The sequence below is a fragment of the Zootoca vivipara genome, chromosome 12, assembly GCF_965207765.1.
Source record: "Zootoca vivipara chromosome 12, rZooViv2.hap1.1, whole genome shotgun sequence".
Lineage (NCBI taxonomy): Eukaryota > Metazoa > Chordata > Lepidosauria > Squamata > Lacertidae > Zootoca > Zootoca vivipara.
This window is the reverse complement of record NC_142595.1, coordinates 30,876,751-30,900,124: the sequence shown is the minus strand read 5'-3', so window position 1 is coordinate 30,900,124 and position 23,374 is coordinate 30,876,751. Positions and strand designations below refer to the sequence as shown.

General features: G+C 46.6%; 1 pseudogene across 1 annotated transcript in view; it reads left to right on the top strand.

Annotated features, from left to right (window-relative positions):
* The window catches only part of LOC148683927 (butyrophilin-like protein 9), a 31,742-nt pseudogene extending 11,173 nt beyond the window's left edge, over positions 1-20,569 (top strand). Inside the window, exons 5-14 of the transcript XR_015946502.1 lie at positions 3,080-3,100; positions 3,412-3,432; positions 9,909-9,929; positions 10,246-10,266; positions 15,539-15,559; positions 16,618-16,638; positions 16,944-16,964; positions 18,023-18,043; positions 18,349-18,369; positions 19,033-20,569. The product of XR_015946502.1 is annotated as a butyrophilin-like protein 9 (transcript). The remainder of the gene's footprint in view (positions 1-3,079; positions 3,101-3,411; positions 3,433-9,908; positions 9,930-10,245; positions 10,267-15,538; positions 15,560-16,617; positions 16,639-16,943; positions 16,965-18,022; positions 18,044-18,348; positions 18,370-19,032) is intronic.
* Positions 20,570-23,374: the final 2,805 nt, after the last annotated feature.

The following is a 23,374-nucleotide window of genomic DNA, read 5'->3' as shown; positions in this document are numbered from 1 at the left end:
GCGGAGGCCATTCTTTTTGATGCAGGACTACCACAGAAGTTCTGGGCTGAATGTTACAAAGCTGTAAATTATTGTACGAACCGAGCGTACAGTTCAGTTGTGGATACAACACACTATTACATGTTGTATGGCAAGGTTCCCAAGGTGCACTATTTCAGAACCTTTGGGTGTGAGGCATGGGTGTTGATTCCAAAGGGAAAACGCGGAAAGGGTGGACCAAGGTCCAAGAAGATGATTTTCTGTGGCTATGAGCCAAACTCCAAAGCATGAAGGTTTGTTCCAGCAGAGGGGGATTAGTCCCGAGTGCACGTCAGCAGGAATGCTGTGTTTTGTGAACAGGAAGGCTGGAGACGCATTCATGCTAACCCTGAAGTTCTTCTTGACTGGTCAACCGCTCTCGACTAGGAAGAGGAAACTCAGGAACCTGATGCTGGAGGTCCAGGCCAAGGGCCAGACCCAGGTCAGGCAGCAGGTCCCAGCGGTGCAATTCCTAGGGAAGTGAAACAGGAAACCAGAAGTGAACCAACCTCTCCCCAGGCCGAGCCTGGGAAGTACAGCAAGCGTGGTCGATCACCCACTTCTCCCAAGCCGAGCCCAGAGGGTGCTCCAAAGCAGAGTAGGTCTCTTGACAGTGCTCCAAGCACAAGAGAGTCTCAGTCTGAGACAAGCACCTCAGAAGCAGAGGAGGAGGCAGTGGGACCAAGGCGTTCAAAATGCACCACGAAAGGTAAACCGCCTGACAGGTTCTCAGCCATCAGTGTATGGGCGAACCTAGCAGTGTGTGAACCTGAAAGTTTTGAAGAGGTTCAACAGTTACCAGAAGAGGAAGCTAGTAAGTGGAAAGTTGCAATGGAGAAAGAGTTGAGCTCCATGCAATCTCTTGGTGTGTATAGCTTAACACAGTTGCCAGAAGGTAAGAAAGCAGTGAGCAGTCAGTGGGTCTACAGGTTGAAACCCACTGCGACTGGTGAGCCACAGTATAAGGCTAGGTTAGTGGCAAGAGGTTTCACACAGCAGAAAGGAGTTCACTTCTCAGAAGTGTATAGCCCGACAGCCAGAAGCGAATCGTTTAGGATGCTTTTAGCGACAGCAGCACAGAGAGGTTTAGTGGTCAACCACTTTGATGTGGACACCGCCTATTTGAACTCAGATCTTCAGGAGGAACTGTACATGTTGCCTCCACCAGGGTTTGAGGGCGATGTGCCAGGTCAGGTGTGGAAGCTGCACAAGTCGATCTATGGTTTGCGTCAATCTGCGAGAAACTGGAATTCGTGTCTTCACACTGTGTTGGAGAGTCTAGGGTTCAGGAAGAGTCTAGCTGACAGCTGTCTGTATCTCAGAGGTGAAGGAGAACAGCAAGAGCTGTTGCTGGTCTTTGTAGATGACATCATCTATCTTGCTAAGAGCCAGATGCTAGTGCAGAAGTTTGCAAAGGAGCTAGGAAAGTGTTTCAAGCTCAAGAACCTAGGTGCAGTGAAAGTTTATCTAGGTGTGCAGATAGATAGGTCTGAGGATGGAAGTTTTTTGCTCAGTCAGAAAGGCAAAATTGAGCAGTTGCTTGAGAAGTTCAGGATGTCTGACTGTAAAGGTGTCAGAACACCCATGGAGACAAGCTTTGTGAAAGACTCACAGGTAAAGGACAAAGTAGCATTTGAGAGTCCTGAAGTGTTTCAGTCTGCTCTAGGTAGTCTGTTGTATTTGTCACAGTGGAGTAGACCAGATATTGCTTTTGCAGTCAATTTGATTAGCAGAGAGGCTTCAAAGCCTAGTGTGCATGCCTGGAATGGCATTAAGAGAGTGCTGAGGTATTTGCAGGATACCAAAGAGTTCTGTTTGGTGTTGTCAGCACAAGGTGAGCCACAACTCACATGTTTTGCAGATGCGGATTCGGCCAATCAGGAGGACAGGAAGTCAGTGACAGGTTTGGTAGTAAGGTTTGGAAATGCTCTGATTGGTTGGCGGTCGCGCAAGCAGGGCCTAATCGCTATGTCATCCACGGAAGCTGAATTTTGTGCGTTGTCTGCAGTTTGTACTGAGTTGGAGTACTACAGATGTTTGGTCCAGGAGATATATGGTGATTGTAGCCAGCCCATCACTGTTTGGGGCGACAATCAGCCATCTTTGAAACTGGCACAGTCTGGACAGTTCAAGGCCAGAACCAAACACCTGGACATTCGCTTCCGAAACATATGCGAGACAGTTCAGGCTGGCTTGGTAAAGCTGAAATACTGTCCAAGCCAAGAGAACCTAGCAGATGGGTTCACAAAGCCCTTGAGTTTCCAACGTAATGGGGAATTCTGCGAAGGGTTGGTTTTGGGGTGAGTTTGGATACCCACTGTCCCCAGTGTTCAGGTGAGAGGGCGTGTGAGTTGTAGCAAGTACCCACTAAGGGGTTAAACTGTGCTGTGAGTCACCTGATCACTGGGAGGTCCCTACATACAGGAATCTGTTCTTTATCTCTGTGTTGTAAATCAGTTTCGATATCGCTCGGACGAGGCAGCACCATGCCGGCTACCTCTCCAGGGTTCAGTCTGTATTTAATCTGTAAATAAAGTTAAACTGTTCTCTGTGGACTTTATTCATGAGCTACTTCCAGAAAGCCACACAAGTTTTCTGCTGTGCAACAGGAAAAGGTACTCTGCAGAGTTTTTTTTTTTTTGCCAAGAAACGCGCTGAGCTGGGAACATGCTGGACCTTTGTGAACTTTGGCAAAGCCCTAATTGAGCCATAAAACACTCATTAGGGCAATAAAACATCACACACGACGGCATAGCAAGGTCAAAGCAAGACCCTAAATATAGGGAGGGTGGGCGGGTGATCCGATGTACGAAGCGCTAAGAGGAAGCTTAACGCAACGTGCAGCGGTATATATAGATCCCCCGATTGCTCATTCTCAGAACCCCATTGGCCAGAATCATCCCAGCAACTGGGGGACCAATTCAGGTGTGGCACTCCCACCCACAACAGTGAGCTCAGTCTTGGTGATCTCACTGCAATGTGCTCTCCGCGAAGAGGACCCAATTTATGTGTGGAGGAAATGTAATTCTTTCTCTCTCCCCCCCCCGCGCCTCTTTCGCAGATAAATTAAAAGCAAAGAAAGGTAAGTCTTGCAAAATCTTTCAGGTCTGAACATGCAAATCCAAATGACGTTCTCCATTTTGCCATCCTATGTGCTGGGGGGTGGGGTGGGGACAGCTTGGGTCTGCTGAAACTTTGTGCATGCCCCAGAACTAGTTTGGGTTTGCTCTATGCAACAAATGCTGTGTCATTGCCAAGCAGCCATTCTTGGCCTTGACTTAGTGATATTGTCGTAACCTGTTGAGGAGAAATGACAGCTAGTAGTGCTCTCTGTCTCTATAAATCAGAAAAGAAATGTAATTCTTTTTATCTCTCCCCCCGCCTCTTTCACAGATGAATTAATAGAAGAGAGTGGTAAGTCTTCCAAAATCTTTCAGTTTTTTGAACATGCAGAATCCAAACGACTTTCTCCATTTTGCCATCCTATGTGCTGGGGGGGGGGGGACAGCTTGGGTCTGCTGAAACTTTGTGTATGCCCCAGAACTAGTTTGAGGAGAAATGACAGCTAGTAGTGTAAGGTCACCAGAAATGTAATATGGATGATTGGCTTCCCAAATTGACCAGACGAAATCTCAGGCAGTTGTACATATTATAAAACAGATTTATTAAAACATTTATTGCAATAAATGGTGGCAGTGAGAATGAGTTTCTCATTCTGGCCGACCCATGGGCATACACAGAGTGCTTTTATACATTTTTTGACAGAGTGAAGGCCAGCCTTTCTGCAGTACTTCATCAACCAATCAAGAGAGAGCACCCCAAGATGCAAAGTCATTTACCTAACTCCACTAAGTGGCGTTATGTACCTGGTACTTTCATACACGTGTAACTGCGGTTTTGTGGCAGGGCTACATCCTCTGACAGTGGGTTGAAACAGGCCCTGTCTAGTTTGCTAGAGTTTCTCAGAAGTGCTGTGTGTGGTTAGATCTTTGCATTAGATGTGCAAACATGCTGTGCCTGTGTGCAAAGTGCTGTCTAATTTACTTTCTATCAGAGGCAGAGAGATTTAGAAAATGGAGTTCCTCTTGCTTTTAGGGCCTGCATGGCCTGACCAGGATTATTCTGGCCCTGGTCATTGCCACCCTATATTCCCTCCTCTTCAAAATGGAGATGAAGAACAGGTCTGCTTCTGCATCTCCATTTGATTGATCCATCGCACTACAGTGTTTCCTGGTGTTTCCTGCTTGGCAGGGGGTTGGACTGGATGGCCCTTGTGGTCTCTTCCAACTCTATGATTCTACAGAGGAGCCAGCAGCTTCCCATGCTCCAATGTTAGGCCAAAGGATGGGCAAAGTAAGTGAGGAAGCTTCTGCTGACTTTCCCCAGCTTGTTACTCAGCTTGTCTCAGAAGGGTTACCAGAAGGTTTATACAGACCAAGGTTCTGCATAGGGCTAAGACAATAAGAAAGAAAATTAATATTATGAGCAGAATCTCTTTTAACTATGACCAACCTGGGAGCCAAGAACTAATCTAACTCCATACACTGGTCAGACCTTCACCGTCTAGGCTAACCTTGTGGTACAAGTCAGCCTGCTTCTTAATGTTTTTAACATCACTCTCAACACGTGTACTCTAGTTGTATACAGATGCTAGTTCCCTGATCCGTCCAATATCGGTCACCACGCGTTGATCCTGATTGATGTACACACAGCAAGAGGAGTTCAGAAGGGCTACCTGGCCAGCTGCGTCTAGTCCTGGGAGTCTGGCCAAAACCTCATGCTTTTTTTATTGAGAGACTTCAGAGCCCTCAGAAGATTGCTGGGCTTCAAAGAAGTATGTAGGGCAGAAGAAGGCTAACTGGAAGCTTGCTCAAATGTTAGGTTTTTGACTTCCAGGGAAATAGTGCAAGGCAGATAGAGAACTTCGGGGTGGGGGCTGCCTTTTCTACTGAACAGTTAAAATACCTGACCAAGGCTGTTAAAAAGGTTCCAGGAACCTCCGGCTGTGATCAGGAACTAGCAGTCATTAAAGACATAGTACATTGCTTTTCTTAAATCAAATAGCAAAATATTTTACAAACAGACCTAAATTTTGTTACCTGGCACATTCAGACCTTCATTTTGAAACTTCTTAACTTAAGGTATACAAGCTAGTGTTTCTAAAACTTGTGAATAACGTGCATTACTAAACAGTTTCTTAAAAGTGCTACCACACATACACATGAGGTTGGAAATCTTTCCTAAGGGGGAAAGAATAATTCACTGTTAGGACAGACACCATCAGTTAATTCATAGGACTATACACAAACTCTGAGAGCCTGTAGATTAAGGCATTCAGTCTGCAGAACTGTCAGTGTAAAATAACCATGAAAGTTTTTTCTTTTTCTTTTCCTGCTTCAGCTTGATGCTATAAACCAGAGTAAAAATGCTTGCTGAATTTAAGCCTGGTTCAGCTTTTGATTAATCTATTTCCATAACTCCTAAGCATTTTCTGTTGAAGTTTTTTAGCCTTCGTGTTAGACCTAACTGGAAACACATATTTGCATTATACAAATATCATTTTTGTCGAAGCACAAGTGCCACTTTCTACTACATTGCATTTCCATTAGAGGCACAACAAAAGCTGAGTTTTAAATTCAGATTTTTCCCAATAGTGATTCACCCACTCCCCTAGAAATCACAATACAGACTTATGGCAACAAATGGCTCTTTCTCTCAGGTGGGCCATGAATCTATAATGGCCACACTAGTCTTCAGAGATACTGGGTGTGTAACTATAGTTGCTGGAAATCTAAAAGCCAAGGGGCTTTGGCCACTGTTTCCAAAACTTTATGTCAGCAGGAAAATACACAGTTCTCTCTCAGCTCAGTACTGGGCTTCAATGCAAATCAGTGGGTTTCAAGAGTTCCTACACAGTTCTAAAGACCAGGAATATATATATAACAATTGGAGGTTTGTCCTAGCTGAGCATTTGGCTACAGAAAGAATGGCTATTGTTCCAGTTTGCCAGAGTCAGGAGAGGCTTACATTAGACCTCAGTGGGCTACCATCATTTCCAAAGCCAGAACTGAGGGGTGCACCTGGCCAGCTCTTCCAGTTACATCCCCAACCCAGCTATAGCCCTGTATCACCTAGGGAGTTGCTGGAACCCTCCCCATATCTGTATGACCTAGGGAGTTGCTGGAACCCTCCCCATATTACCCCATGGTTCAATTTCTGAAACTGTTTTGGGTCTGTTCGCTCAAGTGAGGCAGGTACACTGCCCTTCCTTCCAAATTAAGGATACTGCTTTGGGGCAGGAAAACTTCTACTGTGGGTCCCACTCAATTGATGCCTCCCATATAAATATACATTCATACATACATACATACATACATACATACATACATACATACATACATATATAAAGGTCTAAGATTTACTGCGTCTCCTTGTCTCCTTGATGGTTGGTGCTGCATAAGATGGACGTTCCTCAACCCGTGCGTCGAGTGACAGCGTCCGGAGTGTCACAGCAGGGGCTACTTCGGTTTCCCATGCGCTGGGCGTCTTTTGCCGGTCAGACGCTGCAAGGGGAAACTGGTGCACCGTGCACTGGGTACCCACTTCTGATTAGGCACAGCAGGGTGTGGATCCAGGGGGTCACTGGTTGGAATGGATACCTCACCACCTAGGAATGAGGGGGGTCTCGTCTCCATTCCTTCAGGGATTCACTCAGGGACTTGCTAGCATCAGTCTGGAACCATCGTGTCAGGCTCCGCAAGGCTACACGCTCTTCGCTCGAGTGATTTCCTGTAGATAAAAAAACAAAGGAGGGGGGGGGGAGAAAGAGATTGTCCTTGTAGCTGCCGCTGCTGTTTTAGAACTTCTTGCTGGTAAGTCCACCACCAAACTCTCCGAGGTAGTGCGTCCCACGTATTGGACATTGAGGTGTGTCTGGCACACCGAAGTCATCTCTGGGATGTAGCAGCAGTTAGTTGAGAAGTCATCTCTGGGATATAGCAGCAGTGCCTTACAGCAGTCTTTGCAGAATTTCACAAGGCTTGCAACAGGATTCCACATCTGGTCCATCTTTCAGGATCTCCCCGTGGTTTCTCTTTCCTTCCACAGAACTTCATGCATGTGCAGGGTCGAGGGGGGCGCTTTAAATCCGTATTTGCCTCCCATCCAGCTGCCGATGGCTGAGTTCTGCTAGGATACTGAAGCCTGTTTTTCAAATTATGCAAAGTCTTGTGGTTTCTAGAAGAAGAAAAACTTACAGATGCTTTGTAGCAACGGGCTGTTTCTGTGAGACATAAATTTTTTTTAAAGCCAAAGCATTTAGAGCAGTAGTGTTTTTGTAAGCCGAAACATGGACCTCCAAAACATAACATCTTTTTCTCCCTACTTTCACAGCAACGGTCTTGGTCACACAATGTCACACAATAGAATGTCCGAAATGGCAACACCAGCCAGGCACAGCCACAGTCTCTAAGTGCAGGTTGCAGGAGAAAACAAGTTGTGCAAATACAAATCATGCAGAATCGCTTGTGTAACCAAATAAGGGGGGTTACGCCACACATCTCTGCCGGAGGTTTGAGAGTTATTGAGATGTTGCAGCCTGTCTTCCAACGTAGTGTTAGATTCAAACAATGTCTTTACACACAAATCTCAATTCAATATAACTTCCTTCTACCTTATCCTGAATTCTTTAGTTGACAGACATTCATTTCATTAAAATATGCAGTTCTACAAATTTTCCAACATGTTGCTGTCACAAAAACATATGAAATGGGGTTGCAGGTAGGAGGGTTAAACCCTTTAAACGTAGTTTGCTTTTAGAAGGACTCAAATGTCTCTTTTTCCCCATTCTTGTAAGTTTCCCCAAAAACTAAAGTCTGCACAGTTCCACCAGGACTTGGGGAAAAGATGTTAATTGTTCAAATAAAATCTATTGTCTCTTGCGTTGTGAACTACTTAAGTACATGATTTTTTTTCCTTTTCTTTTCTTTTGAAGCCAGCTGAAGCATATGAAAACATTTTCTGAGCACCGTTACTGGCATTTTGTCAGTATCCTGTGCGGCGGTAGCCTCATTTCTAGTGTGGTGAATAGCATTTTAAAGGTTGCAGAGATGATTTTTCTGAACCAATCCTCCGCTGTCTGTTTGTACAGCCCTTTTAGGCATAAAATCAGTCTGATGCTTCTTTTGGCTTTTTGGTGCTGTTTCAAGGATATTTAAAAACAGAATACTGGGTGCCTATGTTTATAACAAAGTCCAGATGCAGGTAACTCTTAAGTCACCTTGACCATGGCTCCTTGCCATGCCTGCCAAACCGACGAACTCTCTTCTGCTGGGACCCCCTTGTCCCATCTTTCTCCGAACACTCTTCCTTCCTCTTTTACATTGACCGAGACATCTCCGTCCTAGCAACTGACCTTCACCAGTGACCTTTGAACCCCTTCTGGTTCCTCACTGGTCCTCGAGCCATTATTTGTTGCTGTTTAACCACTGCCTTTCTCTTCATCTTCTTTCTCAAAATGCCTTTCTTCTCTGGGGGGGGGGAATACTGGTTTGCGCCACCCTTTTTCTCTGAACTTGTTGTTGGCAGGACTTGTAAATTAAATTTCTTTTATGACATTCTGAATTTATCTATCATGAATTCTAGGGAAATCACATTTTTCCCTCCTCTTGACCATACTCCTCCCATTTATGGCCCTGTAAAGTATCCCCTCATTCAACCAGAGCATGCACTGCAAACTTTGCCACACATACCATGCATTGGACACTTTACCACACTCTACCTCCCAGTTTTTCCTTGTTTCCTAAGTGTCTATTTGTCAGGGGACCTCCTCCCTACTGACTACTAACATACACATTTTCCTCCTCCCTTTGCCTCTTACCCAAAGCGCATGGTTTTCCCAGTTGACCTCTAATTAACTGAGTACTACCAACACGCTGGAGATGTGATCAGGATCTCCCTTCCCCTCATTAAAGGGGGCCAATTCCCTTCAAGGTACCTTTTCCCTTTCTACTTACCCCAGCCGGCTTTTCCTGTTCTTCCCTTCCAACCTCGGTCCTTTTGCCTCTTCGTCCAGGGCACGGAAACTCAAGGGCCACCTCTGATCCTCCGGAAAAAGTCTGCCGGTGTGCACCAGACCAGAGGCGCCGTTAGGAATCTGCGCCCTGTCCAGTGGGGCAAAAGGGGACTGCCTCTGGTTCAGGGAAATGCCCTCATCCGAGTCACGCTTGCACCAGAAATGTAAGGTCACCAGAAATGTAATATGGATGATTGGCTTCCCAAATTGACCAGACGAAATCTCAGGCAGTTGTACATATTATAAAACAGATTTATTAAAACATTTATTGCAATAAATGGTGGCAGTGAGAATGAGTTTCTCATTCTGCCCGACCCATGGGCATACACAGAGTGCTTTTATACCTTTTTTGACAGAGTGAAGGCCAGCCTTTCTGCAGTACTTCATCAACCAATCAAGAGAGAGCACCCCAAGATGCAAAGTCATTTACCTAACTCCACTAAGTGGCGTTATGTACCTGGTACTTTCATACACGTGTAACTGCGGTTTTGTGGCAGGGCTACATCCTCTGACAGTGGGTTGAAACAGGCCCTGTCTAGTTTGCTAGAGTTTCTCAGAAGTGCTGTGTGTGGTTAGATCTTTGCATTAGATGTGCAAACATGCTGTGCCTGTGTGCAAAGTGCTGTCTAATTTACTTTCTATCAGAGGCAGAGAGATTTAGAAAATGGAGTTCCTCTTGCTTTTAGGGCCTGCATGGCCTGACCAGGATTATTCTGGCCCTGGTCATTGCCACCCTATAGTAGTGTTCTCTGTCTCTATAAATCAGAAAAGAAATGTAATTCTTTCTTTTTTTTTTCTCCCCCCGCCTCTTTCGCAGATAAATTAAAAGCAAAGAAAGGTAAGTCTTGCAAAATCTTTCAGGTCTGAACATGCAAATCCAAATGACGTTCTCCATTTTGCCATCCTATGGTGGGGTGGGGACAGCTTGGGTCTGCTGAAACTTTGTGCATGCCCCAGAACTAGTTTGGTTTTGCTCTATGCAACAAATGTTGTGTCATTGCCAAGCAGCCATTCTTGGTCTTGACTTAGTGATATTGTCATAACTTGTTGAGGAGAAATGACAGCTAGTAGTGCTCTCTGTCTCTATAAATCAGAAAAGAAATGTAATTCTTTCTTTCTCTCTCTCTCTCCCCCCCCTCCTGCCTCTTTCATAGATAAATTAAAAGAAGAGAATAGTAAGTCTTCCAAAATCTTTCAGTTTTTGAACATGCAGAATCCAAATGACTTTCTCCATTTTGCCATCCTATGTGCTGGGGGGTGGGGTGGGGACAGCTTGGGTCTGCTGGAACTTTGTGCATGCCTGAAATATACTCGGAGTCAAGAGTGAATTTCATGCTCTTTATTCAGCTCATAGTCATCAAGGAGGAGAAGAGAAGACGAATGGCTCTTTTCCCCAAACCATCTGCTTATATACATTATTTACACAATGGGCCTTGCGTGATTGGCTACTTCAGGGCTACACCTGTGGGCCAATTATATTATGGATTGACTTCTGCCTGCAGCCTGATTGGCTGCTCCTACAGGCCAATCAGGTAGCAGATTCACTTCTGCCAGCCGCCTGATTGGCTGCTCCAGCAGGCCAATCAGGTTGCGGATTCACTTCCACCTGGAGTTGGATTGGGTAGCTCCCGCTGATTCTGAATCCTATTGTTCTAGGATTCAGCACAGTACATAACACCCCTCCCCTCTAAGTTCCAGTCCTGCCTGGGAAGTTGCATTCGTAGTCCCCAAGGTCTGCTGGCCGCCTCCGTGTGCGTAGTGGCCTGGGGTGTTCCTTGGTCAGGGGTTCTGGTTCTGGCTCGTGTTCCGAGGCTGCTGGCTGTGCCAGGGATGTCTGGTCTGGCGCCACTGAACCACTAGGTTGTAGCTCTGGTTCCGGTGTCCTTCCAGCCTCGGGGCGCCCCTCTGTGCCTACTGCTTCTGCTTCCCCTGCCCACCCCTCTCGCTCTACAGGCCTCACTGCCCTGCTGTCCCCTTGGGACCCCTCTGTCCCGCTCTCCTCCCGGGTTCCTCCTGGGAATCGTCGCCGTAGCTGGTCGCAGTGGCGGCGCCAACATTGCCCCCCTTCCGTTAGTACCTCGTACGACACGGGACCGGTCACCTTGGTGACTGTGGCGGGTACCCATGCTGGGCCTGCCCCAAAATTCTTTGCATACACTGGGTCCTGGGCCACAAATGTCCGGGGGTTCCTGCCTTTCCCCACCACTACCTCATCCTGAGCTCTGTCGGGGTGAAGTCGGTCCAGTCTAGTTGCAAGGCGCCGGCCCATTAGTAATTCAGCTGGGCTCCGGCCCGTCGTTGTGCTTGGGGTGCTGTGCTGTGCTAGAAGAAATGCGGCAAGGCGGTATTCCCAGTCCCCTTGTGTCATGCGGCGGAGGCTGTCCTTGGTGGTCCGCACCATGCGCTCCGCTTGGCCATTGGTGGCAGGGTGGAATGGTGCTGAGCGGATGTGGCGGATGGCGTTCTGCGCTGTGAAGGTCTGGAACTCCTCTGACGTGAATGCGGTTCCATTGTCCGAGACGAGGGTGTCAGGGAGCCCGTGGGTCGCAAACAGCTTACGTAGTACCCGGATGGCTGCCGCCGTAGAAGTGGATGGTACCAGTGCGACCTCCAGCCATTTGGTGTAGGAATCCACCACTATGAAGAATGTTTTTCCCTGGAAGGGGCCAGCGAAGTCCACGTGCAAGCGTGACCATGGATGTCGGGCGGACTCCCAGGGCTGGACTGGGGCCCTTGGGGGATCCGGGCGGGATTCTTGGCAGGTCTGGCAGTGTTGGACCCAGGCCTCTATCTCTCTGTCAATCCCCGGCCACCACACATAACTCCTGGCAAGGGCCTTCATCCTCACTACCCCTGGGTGTGTCTCGTGTAGGGCTGTGAGGACCCTTTTGTGGAGGGGCTGGGGAACAACAACCCTGCTTCCCCATAACAGGCACCCCTTGTGGGCCGACAGTTCATGTTTGCGGTTTGTGTAGCCAGCGAATTCTGGCCCGGGGCTGCTGCTGGGCCATCCTCGCCACACCCAGTCCAGGACCCGGGAGATGACCCTATCTTTTGTGGAATGGTGCGCAACTTCTTGTGCCTGAATGGGTCGGTCGGGAAGCAGCTCCAGGGTCATAACCTCTTGCGCAGGCGCTGGGTCGGGGCCTGTTTCTGGTAGTGGTAGCCTGCTGAGGGCGTCTGCGTGGCCCATCGCCTTCCCAGGGCGGTGGATTAGTGCATACTGGTAGCCGGCAAGGAAAATTGACCACCTGAGGACACGTGGAGACAACACTTGGGGGGTCTGCTTCTCGGGGGCAAACAGGCCAAGCAACGGCTTGTGGTCAGTCACTATGGTAAAGGGCCGCCCGTACAAGAAATCATGGAATTTTTTTACGCCCTTCACGATTGCCAGACCCTCCTTGTCAATCTGTGAGTAGTTTCGTTCGGCTGCAGCAAGCGTCTGGGAGAAGTATGCCACCGGCACCTCTCTTCCATCCGGGAGTTGGTGTCCCAGGACAGCGCCAATGCCATAGGGAGAGGCGTCGCATGCCAGCACCACTGGCAGCCTCTCGTCAAAGTGTGCTAAGACCGAGTTCGAGACGAGCAAGTCCTTGACTGCCTGGAATGCGGCCCTTTGTCGCTGGCCCCACACCCAAGGGGCCCTTTTATCTAGGAGTCTGTGTAGGGGCTCCGCTACCGCTGCCTTATGGGGAAGGAAGGCATGGTAAAAGTTCAATAGTCCCAAGAATGACTGAAGTTCGGGCTTGCTCTTGGGCGCTGGGGCCTCACAAATGGCCCGTACCTTGTCACCTGTTGGATGGACCCCTTCTGCGTCCACCTTAAATCCCAGAAAGTCCACCTGCGGCACTCCTAGTAAACACTTTTCCCGCTTCACCTTGAGGCCCGCCGTCTGGAAACGGTGCAGGACGGAGCGGAGGCGGTCCTCAAATTCCTCTGGTGTGGGCCCGGCGATCAGTACATCATCGAAGAAGGGGGTGACGCCAGGAATCCCTTTAAGGAGAGAGTCCATTAGATTCTGGAATATGCCTGGTGCCACGCTAACGCCAAATTGCAGCCGCTTAACTCTGAATGCCCCTCTGTGCGTCACAATCGTCTGAGCCTCTGCTGTGGCTTCGTCCACAGGCAACTGTTGATACGCTTGGGCCAAGTCCAGTTTGCCAAAGATTTTTGACCCAGCCAGGGTGGCGAGGACATGGCTGACCACTGGCACTGGGTATGCATGGGCCGTGAGAGCCTTGTTTATGGTGCATTTGTAGTCTGCACAGATGCGGACCGAACCGTTAGGCTTGACGGGTGTGACAATTGGAGTTTCCCAGGGGGCGTTGGGCACCGGCTCCAGCACTCCTTGCTCCACGAGCCGGTCCAATTCCTCGTCTATGCGGGGTTTCAGGGCGAACGGGACCCGGCGGGCCTTGTGCCTGATGGGTCGTACAGCGGGGTCCAGCTGTAGGGCAATGGGGGGTCCTGTATATCGTCCCAATGCCCCATCGAAAACCCCTGGAAACTCTTTGCATATGGCGTCCACGTCCACTTGTAAGCTAGTGCGGTTCACCCCGGTAACGGCTAGCCCCAGAGGTCCAAACCATGCCAGTCCCAGTAAGCTAACGTAGGGGCCCTTAACTACCAGCAAGTCCAATTGTTGCTTTCGCCCTCGATATTGCACCCTGAAGGTCCCCACCCCCATAGTAGGGACCTTACGTTTCTGGAAGTCCCGGAGGGTGAATGGGGCCGGCCTTAGTTTGGGACCCCCATTAGGGCACAGTTCCCTTAATGTTCGGGCCGAGATTATGGATAGAGTTGAACCCGTGTCCAGCTCCATGCGGCATGGGGCTCCCTCTATCTGTACCTCTATATAAATTTTCTCTGTGCTGGGGTGGGGCAACTGGAATACCTGGTAGTCCGTGATCTCCGTCGAGTTGCCTTGGTGCATGGTGCCGTGTGACCTGGGGCTCCTGGGTCGGTCATCTGATGCTTGTCGACGGGTGAGTCGAGCCCGACACACCCGGGCGATGTGTCCCAATTTTCTGCACTGCCTGCACTCTGCGTTGCGGAAACGACAGGTCCTCCTCTCGTGGTTCTCCCCGCAGCTTGCACAGTTCCCTCCTTCTCGTCGAGGCTGCTGTGGTGTGTGTGCTGCTTGAGTGCGCCGCTGTACTCGGTGTACTTCCTCCGTGTCAGATTCGGATTCGTCGGTGAGGTCTTCGTGGTAGACCCTCGGTTGGGATGGCGGGGCCGGTCGTGCCTCTTGCGTTGACCTCTCGGCGGCTTCGGTTGCCAGGGCTTCCTCCAGAGCAATCTGGAACGTGAGGTCTTTTTTGGCGTAGAGGCGTCGTTGCAACATCTCGTCCCTCAGGCCACCGACGAGGCGGTCACGAAGCATGTTCTCCAATTCTGAGAAGTTGCATAACCGGGCGGCTTGGCGGAGGGAGGTCACAAACCCAGTTATGGTTTCCCCCGGGGCTTGCCGCTTTGCGTAGAAGGCATTTCGGCAAGCTACCACCGAGGGCTGTGGTGAGAAGTGCCCCTTCAGCCGTTCCATTATTGTTTTGTAAGAGACGGTAGCGACATCTCTAGGTGCAAGGAGAGCCCGGGCAATTTCAAACGTCTCCTCTCCACAGACGCTGAAGAATGTCGCCCTCTTCATGGCATCGTTGGTGACTTCTTTCGCTTGCAGGAGGAAGTTGAAACGGGCGGCGTACCCTTCCCAGTCTCCTGATGCTGGTTTGAATGGCGAGAAGCTGCTGTCGGTTGCCATTCTGGGTTCCTTGGGTCCTGGAGCTGAAGCCTGGATGCACGGTGCGATGCAGCGGTGCAGCAGGTGGCGGTGCTGCGGTGCAGTGCGTGGTGGCGGTCAGCTCAGCAGGATCCCACCTTCGTCGCCAGTGAAATATACTCGGAGTCAAGAGTGAATTTCATGCTCTTTATTCAGCTCATAGTCATCAAGGAGGAGAAGAGAAGACGAATGGCTCTTTTCCCCAAACCATCTGCTTATATACATTATTTACACAATGGGCCTTGCGTGATTGGCTACTTCAGGGCTACACCTGTGGGGCAATTATATTATGGATTGACTTCTGCCTGCAGCCTGATTGGCTGCTCCTACAGGCCAATCAGGTAGCAGATTCACTTCTGCCAGCCGCCTGATTGGCTGCTCCAGCAGGCCAATCAGGTTGCGGATTCACTTCCACCTGGAGTTGGATTGGGTAGCTCCCGCTGATTCTGAATCCTATTGTTCTAGGATTCAGCTCAGTACATAACAATGCCCGAGAACTAGTTTGGTTTTGCTCTATGCAACAAATCCTGTGTCATTGCCAAGCAGCCATTCTTGGCCTTGACATAGTGATATTGTCGCGGAGAAATGACAGCTAGTAGTGCTCTCTGTCTCTATAAATCAGAAAAGAAATGTAATTCTTTCTTTTTTCTCTCCCTCTGCCTCTTTTGCAGATAAATTAAAAGAAGAGAATGGTAAGTCTTCCAAAATCTTTCAGTTTTTGAACATGCAGAATCCAAGTGGCTTCCTCCATTTTGCCATCTTATGTATGTTTGCTGAGCAGCTTGGGTCTGCCCCAGAACTATGTCATACCCTTTAACATTTCTCTGATGAAAATAGGGGCATCGTGTTGTCATGAGACAAAGGTTCTTGAGAGCAGAAGCAGGCAAGGCTTAGGCACGGCTTACAAGGCGTACACCAGACATCCCCAGACTTTGGCCCTCCAGATGTTTTGGACTACAATTCCCATCATCCCTGACCACTGGTCCTCTTAGCTAGGAATCATGGGAGTTGTAGGCCAAAACATCTGGAGGGCCGAAGTTTGGGGATGCCTGGCCTACACAATCATTTCAAGCCTGCTAGCTGTAACTGCCAACAGTAAATTTCTAATTCATCCTGACATGTGACTCATCTTGGGTGATGGCTCATCCTCCCTATAAATAGTGGCCAATTTGTCTCTGGGCCTCAGAGTGTATCTCAGTAGAGAGCTGTATGGATTGTGTCTGTAATGTAGTCTCTCTCTGTGTGCAGTGTGTGCCTGTGTTATGTATTGTTGCAGACAGAGCGGCTCCAGGACTCCAGTTAATCAGTAACCAAGATCTGTGCCTCTGTGAAGACTAAGAAAGCTGTTAAGAGCACTCCGTGTATGCTCTTTAACTATGCTGTTTATGAACAAATTTATTTTCTTCAGTAAAGTTTTATTCTGTTTATGAAGAAGACTCTGCGTTGATTTATTTACCGCTGCACGACACATGTGTCTAGATTGGTTTTGATCTGTGCAACGAATGTTGTGTCATTTCCAAACAGCCATACTTGGTCTTGACATGGCAGCTAGTAGTGCTCTCTGTCTCTCTAAATCAGAAAAGACCCATTCAGGTGGCAGTTGTGACACTCCCACACACAACAGTGAGCTCAGTCTTGGTGATCTCACCACAATGTGCCCTCCGCGAAGAGGACCCAATTTTCACTTTTTATTCCTGTGTGGAGGAAATGAAAATTTTTAAAATTTTCTCTCCCCCCGCCTCTTTCGCAGATAAATTAAAAGAAGAGAATGGTAAGTCTTCTAAAATCTTTCAGGTGTGAACATGCAAATCCAAATGACGTTCTCCATTTTGCCATCCTATGTGCTGGGGGGGGGGGGACAGCTTGGGTCTGCTGGAACTTTGTGCATGCCCCAGAACTAGTTTGGTTTTGCTCTATGCAACAAATGCTGTGTCATTGCCAAGCAGCCATTCTTGGCCTTGACATAGTGATATTGTCGCGGAGAAATGACAGCTAGTAGTGCTGTGCTCTCTGTCTCTATAAATCAGAAAAGAAATGTAATTCTTTCTTTTTTCTCTCCCTCTGCCTCTTTTGCAGATAAATTAAAAGAAGAGAATGGTAAGTCTTCCAAAATCTTTCAGTTTTTGAACATGCAGAATCCAAGTGGCTTCCTCCATTTTGCCATCTTATGTATGTTTGCTGAGCAGCTTGGGTCTGCCCCAGAACTATGTCATACCCTTTAACATTTCTCTGATGAAAATAGGGGCATCGTGTTGTCATGAGACAAAGGTTCTTGAGAGCAGAAGCAGGCAAGGCTTAGGCACGGCTTACAAGGCGTACACCAGACATCCCCAGACTTTGGCCCTCCAGATGTTTTGGACTACAATTCCCATCATCCCTGACCACTGGTCCTCTTAGCTAGGAATCATGGGAGTTGTAGGCCAAAACATCTGGAGGGCCGAAGTTTGGGGATGCCTGGCCTACACAATCATTTCAAGCCTGCTAGCTGTAACTGCCAACAGTAAATTTCTAATTCATCCTGACATGTGACTCATCTTGGGTGATGGCTCATCCTCCCTATAAATAGTGGCCAATTTGTCTCTGGGCCTCAGAGTGTATCTCAGTAGAGAGCTGTATGGATTGTGTCTGTAATGTAGTCTCTCTCTGTGTGCAGTGTGTGCCTGTGTTATGTATTGTTGCAGACAGAGCGGCTCCAGGACTCCAGTTAATCAGTAACCAAGATCTGTGCCTCTGTGAAGACTAAGAAAGCTGTTAAGAGCACTCCGTGTATGCTCTTTAACTATGCTGTTTATGAACAAATTTATTTTCTTCAGTAAAGTTTTATTCTGTTTATGAAGAAGACTCTGCGTTGATTTATTTACCGCTGCACGACACATGTGTCTAGATTGGTTTTGATCTGTGCAACGAATGTTGTGTCATTTCCAAACAGCCATACTTGGTCTTGACATGGCAGCTAGTAGTGCTCTCTGTCTCTCTAAATCAGAAAAGACCCATTCAGGTGGCAGTTGTGACACTCCCACCCACAACAGTGAGCTCAGTCTTGGTGATCTCACCACAATGTGCCCTCCGCGAAGAGGACCCAATTTTCACTTTTTATTCCTGTGTGGAGGAAATGAAATTTTTTAAAATTTTCTCTCCCCCCGCCTCTTTCGCAGATAAATTAAAAGAAGAGAATGGTAAGTCTTCTAAAATCTTTCAGGTGTGAACATGCAAATCCAAATGACGTTCTCCATTTTGCCATCCTATGTGCTGGGGGGGGGGGACAGCTTGGGTCTGCTGGAACTTTGTGCATGCCCCAGAACTAGTTTGGTTTTGCTCTATGCAACAAATGCTGTGTCATTGCCAAGCAGCCATTCTTGGCCTTGACATAGTGATATTGTCGAGGAGAAATAACAGCTAGTAGTGCTGTGCTCTCTGTCTCTATAAATCAGAAAAGAAATGTAATTCTTTCTTTTTTTTTCTCCCCCCGCCTCTTTCGCAGATAAATTAAAAGCAAAGAAAGGTAAGTCTTGCAAAATCTTTCAGGTCTGAACATGCAAATACAAATGACTTTCTCCATTTTGCCATCCTATGTGCTGGGGGGTGGGGTGGGGACAGCTTGGGTCTGCTGGAACTTTGTGCATGCCCCAGAACTAGTTTGGTTTTGCTCTATGCAATAAATCCTGTGTCATTGCCAAGCAGCCATTCTTGGCCTTGACTTAGTGATATTGTCATAACCTGCTGAGGAGAAATGACAGCTAGTAGTGCTCTCTGTCTCTATAAATCGGAAAAGAGAAAAGAGGTGTTTTTGACACCGAAGACTTAAGAAAAAAACCACTGATGCAAGCAATGCCCCCACTTAATATTTTCCCCCTCTACTCCCCTCCCCTCCATTTTGGCTCAAACTGAACCAAAGGTTCCCTTCCTCTGATGGATGGAAGGGTTGTTATATTTATTTATTATAAATTGCATATCCGCTAGTCCAACTCCCAGCAATGCAGGAATATGCAGCTCTCTGGCAGACAGATATGTAGCTGTCTGGCAGACAGATGAGGATGCGGTCCACAGACTGGTGACTTAAAAGAAAGAAATGCCCACAGACCGCCTTACTTAATTAATACGCTAACAATTTCTCATTTTCATTTAAGTCTGTGCCTTTGAATCAAGGTCTTTCTATTTGTTGCAGCTGATGTGATCTTGGACCCCAGGACAGCTCACCCAAAGCTAAAAGTGTCTGAAGATGGCAAAAGTGTTTGGAACACAGGAATTGTGGCTAAGGTTTCTGACTGGGAGGAGCGGTTTGACTCCCACACATTCATACTGGCAAAACATAGATTTTCAGAAGGCAAATATTACTGGGAGGTGGAGATTGGTCAGAAGAAAACCTGGGACTTGGGAGTTGCCTCTGCAACTGCTTCTAGAAAGGGGGAGATCACTCTGTCTCCTGAGAATGGCTACTGGGTCATAGGATGTGATGATGGGAAGGATTACTGGGCTCGGACAGAGCAATGGACCCGCCTGAAAGTGAACGGAAAGCTTACAAAATTAGGAATATTCCTAGATATATCAGCTGGAAGCTTATCTTTTTATGATGTCTCCAGTAAAAGGAAATTGCACACTTATAAAACACTTGGTTCTGGGGAGCTTTATCCCTTCTTCTCCACAGGATCTGTGACTGCAGAGCTAGATAGTTCTCCACTAAGGATTCTTCCACAGAATTTGGAAGAGTGATTGTGGCTATAGAATGGGAAAACATACCAGCTAGACCTGGAATAGCTCAGAATTAGTGAAGCCCTTTAGTTTAGCCAGGATAGTGGTATTAATCCAGGTGCCAAAAATGAGAGTAACAGAGTAGACTCAATGGCATCAATGAATTCCATCATGTTCCCCCATCTAAGAAGTAGTAATGATTCAAAGCATATGGAGTGTGGACAAGATACCAAGATTTATGGCTACCCCCTATAGAAACTAGTACACAAAAGAAACTTAATATGATGGAGAATTGGGGCAGATATATAGACATATTGTATTATTCTGGAAATGTATGCAAATTGAAAAAGTTTGAAGAAATCCAAAAATGGGTAATGGATTGGTTTCAATATTATCAAATTAATGAGTAATTTAAAAAGGCGTTTATAGAATGAAGTTCTGATTTTACTTGAAGGAAAATAAAAACTGATTACAAAAAATGTATGAATTGATATTAGAATTGGAGACAAAAGATGAAATGGTTAAATAAACTTTGATAAAATGGGCTAAAGATGTGGGAAATAATATAGAAATGAGTGCATGTGGAAAGTAGATGTGAAATTTACTGCTTGTTATGCTTTAAAAGAAAATTGAATGAAAATGATATATAGATTGTACTTAACACATAACAAATTATCTAAAATGGATAAGAAAATTCCTAACAATTGATGGAAATGTAAAAAGGTAGATGGATCCTTTTTTCTATGTGGTGGACTTGCAAGAAAGTGAGGGAATTTTGGGAAATGATACATGAGAGAAACAAGATGCTTAAAATGAGACTTATCAAAAAAGCCTGAAGCTTTTCTGTTAGGAATTATAGGAGCAGAAATCCCCCCAATGTTAAAGTTGTTTATGTCTGTAACAACAGCAGCTAGGATTTTATATGTGCAGAAATGGAAGGAAGAAAAAGTTCCAAGCAAAGAAGAATGGATAAGATAATGGACTTTGCTGAACTGGCAAAATTAACAATAAAATTAAGAGAATCTAATGATGAGTGTTTTATGGACTATTTAAAGAAATATTATGTTATGTTGAACTCATGAGCAGGAGCTGAGCTATGAGCATCAGAAGTAATTAGATTAGAAGTATAATAGATTCCATTTTCAAATTGTGGTTATGATTTGATAGGTAGAAGATAGGGAGCAGCAGAAGGAGAGAAACAACAACTCCATGGAAAATGGGGGGGGGGTCCCCAACAAAAATAAAAGATGAAACTGTGTTTTGACTGCATATGTTAAAATGTTGAAACTTAATAAAATACAATTTAAAACATAAAAATGATTCAAAGCCTACTTCTTCATTGTAAGCATGTATAAATAGGGAAAGTAAATTCCAATGACTGCATAATGACCGCTCTCCACATCAAATGGGGGGCGCCTTTTGCGTGGTTGCGCACAGCCCCCCGGATCCCATTGCGGCTCCCGGTAGTATGGGCTGGCTTCGCCCTCCCCAGGCTGGATACCTGGAGGTCTCCGCCTACCTCGGCCAATCACCCAATCCCACCTGGGCAGGCATTGCCAGTGGATTGGCCAGGTAGGAGGAGGGACCGCCCTGCCCACACAGTTGGCTCCAGAGCTCCTCCCATCCTGCCCTCCCTCAGTTAAGCCTTCTTTTACAGGTTAACCTATTCTCGCACAGGTACACAGGTGCTGCTACGTCATGGTGACTGTTGAAGGGCCGGAAAGTAATTTCCCTGCATTGTTTTGCCTTTCCCATAGAAAAAGGTCACAACTTTGGCGGTTTCAGGCCTTGGGCGGAATCCTTTAGTCTATCTTCCTAAATGGGTTTTTTTTTAAAGTGGTGACTCACGTCCCGCTTGTGGCGGTGATCCCAGGGTTCCCTGTTAAAGGGGTCTTGAGGGGAGGCATTGGCCATACACCGAGAGGTTCTCGTTCCTCTCCCCTGCAACAGCAGCGAAACGGGGGGAGGGCTCTCTGCTTGAACATATGTTCTCCAGAGCCAGCCTAATCTCCACACATTCTGGATAACCCTGATGTTTCCCAGATCCCTGGCTGGGGACTGGGAAGGATGAATGCCTGAGCCAAGGTCTCCCTACATCTGAAACTTAATAAAGTTGTGGCCAATGTGGCCAAGCACGTTGTCTTGAGTCATTATTCCGCTCCAGGGTTGCCTGGGGTTGGGGGGGACTCCGTCTGTCCTTGCAAATGCTGTATATTGTTCAACAAGGAAACTCAAACCACATAATCCCGTATATCCTAGAAGATGAGAAAACAATGGGTACACTTGGAGAGGGGCACAATTGAAAATACCCGCACCACAGCATACCCATTACTCCCAAACTAAGGAAAATCCCCACAACACTAAACAGGTTCACACAGACCATGCTTAAAGCATGGAAATAAGAAGTAAGTAAACTGTCCCCAACCCCATCGCCACTAATTCCCCTGGCACACCACCCATTATTCCACCACACAGCACAAAGCCTTCAGATAAAAACCTGGCAAACCAAAGGCTTATACAGCCTAACAGATTTCTACAAAAATAACAAATCCATATCAACCCAAGAAATACACGACAAACTAGGGGACACCCAAATGCCCTGGCTAACACCACCAATTACATGTCCTCTTAAACAATCCAGTAGTAAAATCAGCAGCAACTAGGCCATTGACAACCTACGAAAACTTCCTCCTAACAACAAAGGGACATGGCAAAGGAATGGTATCCACAATATATAAAATGCTATTCGAAAATCCCACCAAACCCCTAGATGTAATAAAAAAAACAATGGGAAGACAACATATCGGTAGGCTATGAGATTAACTCCACCCAATGGACCAGAATGTGGTCTAAACCTCCCTTTAAATCCATATCAATAAAACCAAAAGAACTCACTCTGAAACTCACTTACAGATGGTACCGAACACCATTTAAACTAACACTAATACGCTCAGGAACCTCACCATAATGCTGCAGAGGATGCACCTCCACAGGCACATACCACCACATGTGGTGGGAATGTCCTAAAACCCAGCTCTTCTGGACATCAATCATACAAGAAATATGCAAAATAAGTACGTATTCGAAGTCACCCCAAAACTGGCCCTACTAAACATCTTCCAAGATAATAATACCCACTCACATCATAAAGACCTCATAACCCGCCTACTCTCAGCAGTCAGAAGCATCAAGAGCCATTGACAAATCAGTCAAATCCTGTTACCAATATGAGAACAACCATCCTTCTTCTCCAACAATTTCCCCCCACCTCTTTTGCCAGTCTTCTCTTCGTTAAACCATATTGGAATATTCCCTAGTTAACTATCTAGTTCTGAAGTTACAGAGCCCATAATGAATGAGAGATAAAACTTCAGATGACAATAATAAACGGTAATGTATTTTTATTATTTACTTATTCATAAAAAATTGTATATCACTAATATATATATAACGAAAATAACGAAAATAACTAATATATATATAACAAACATACATCAAATAAACAAACAAACAAACATAAAGCTATACAATAAAACTCATTAAAAAAAATTAAAACAGACGTCAGTGTGGAAGGATGTAGTCATAATTGCCTGCATAGGTCTGGTGGAATAGAAGTTTCCAGCAAGTATTAAAAAGTTGAAACAGAAGGCACTCACTGAATCTCTTTTGGCAGACTGTTCTACAGGACTGGGCCAATGACACCAAAGGCTTGTTTTCTTCTTCTTGTAAATGAACCCCCATCAACTTGAGAATGACAAATAGCACTCCTGCAGAAATCTCAGTGAACAAGTTGGGTTATAAGGATTCAGGTCATCCTT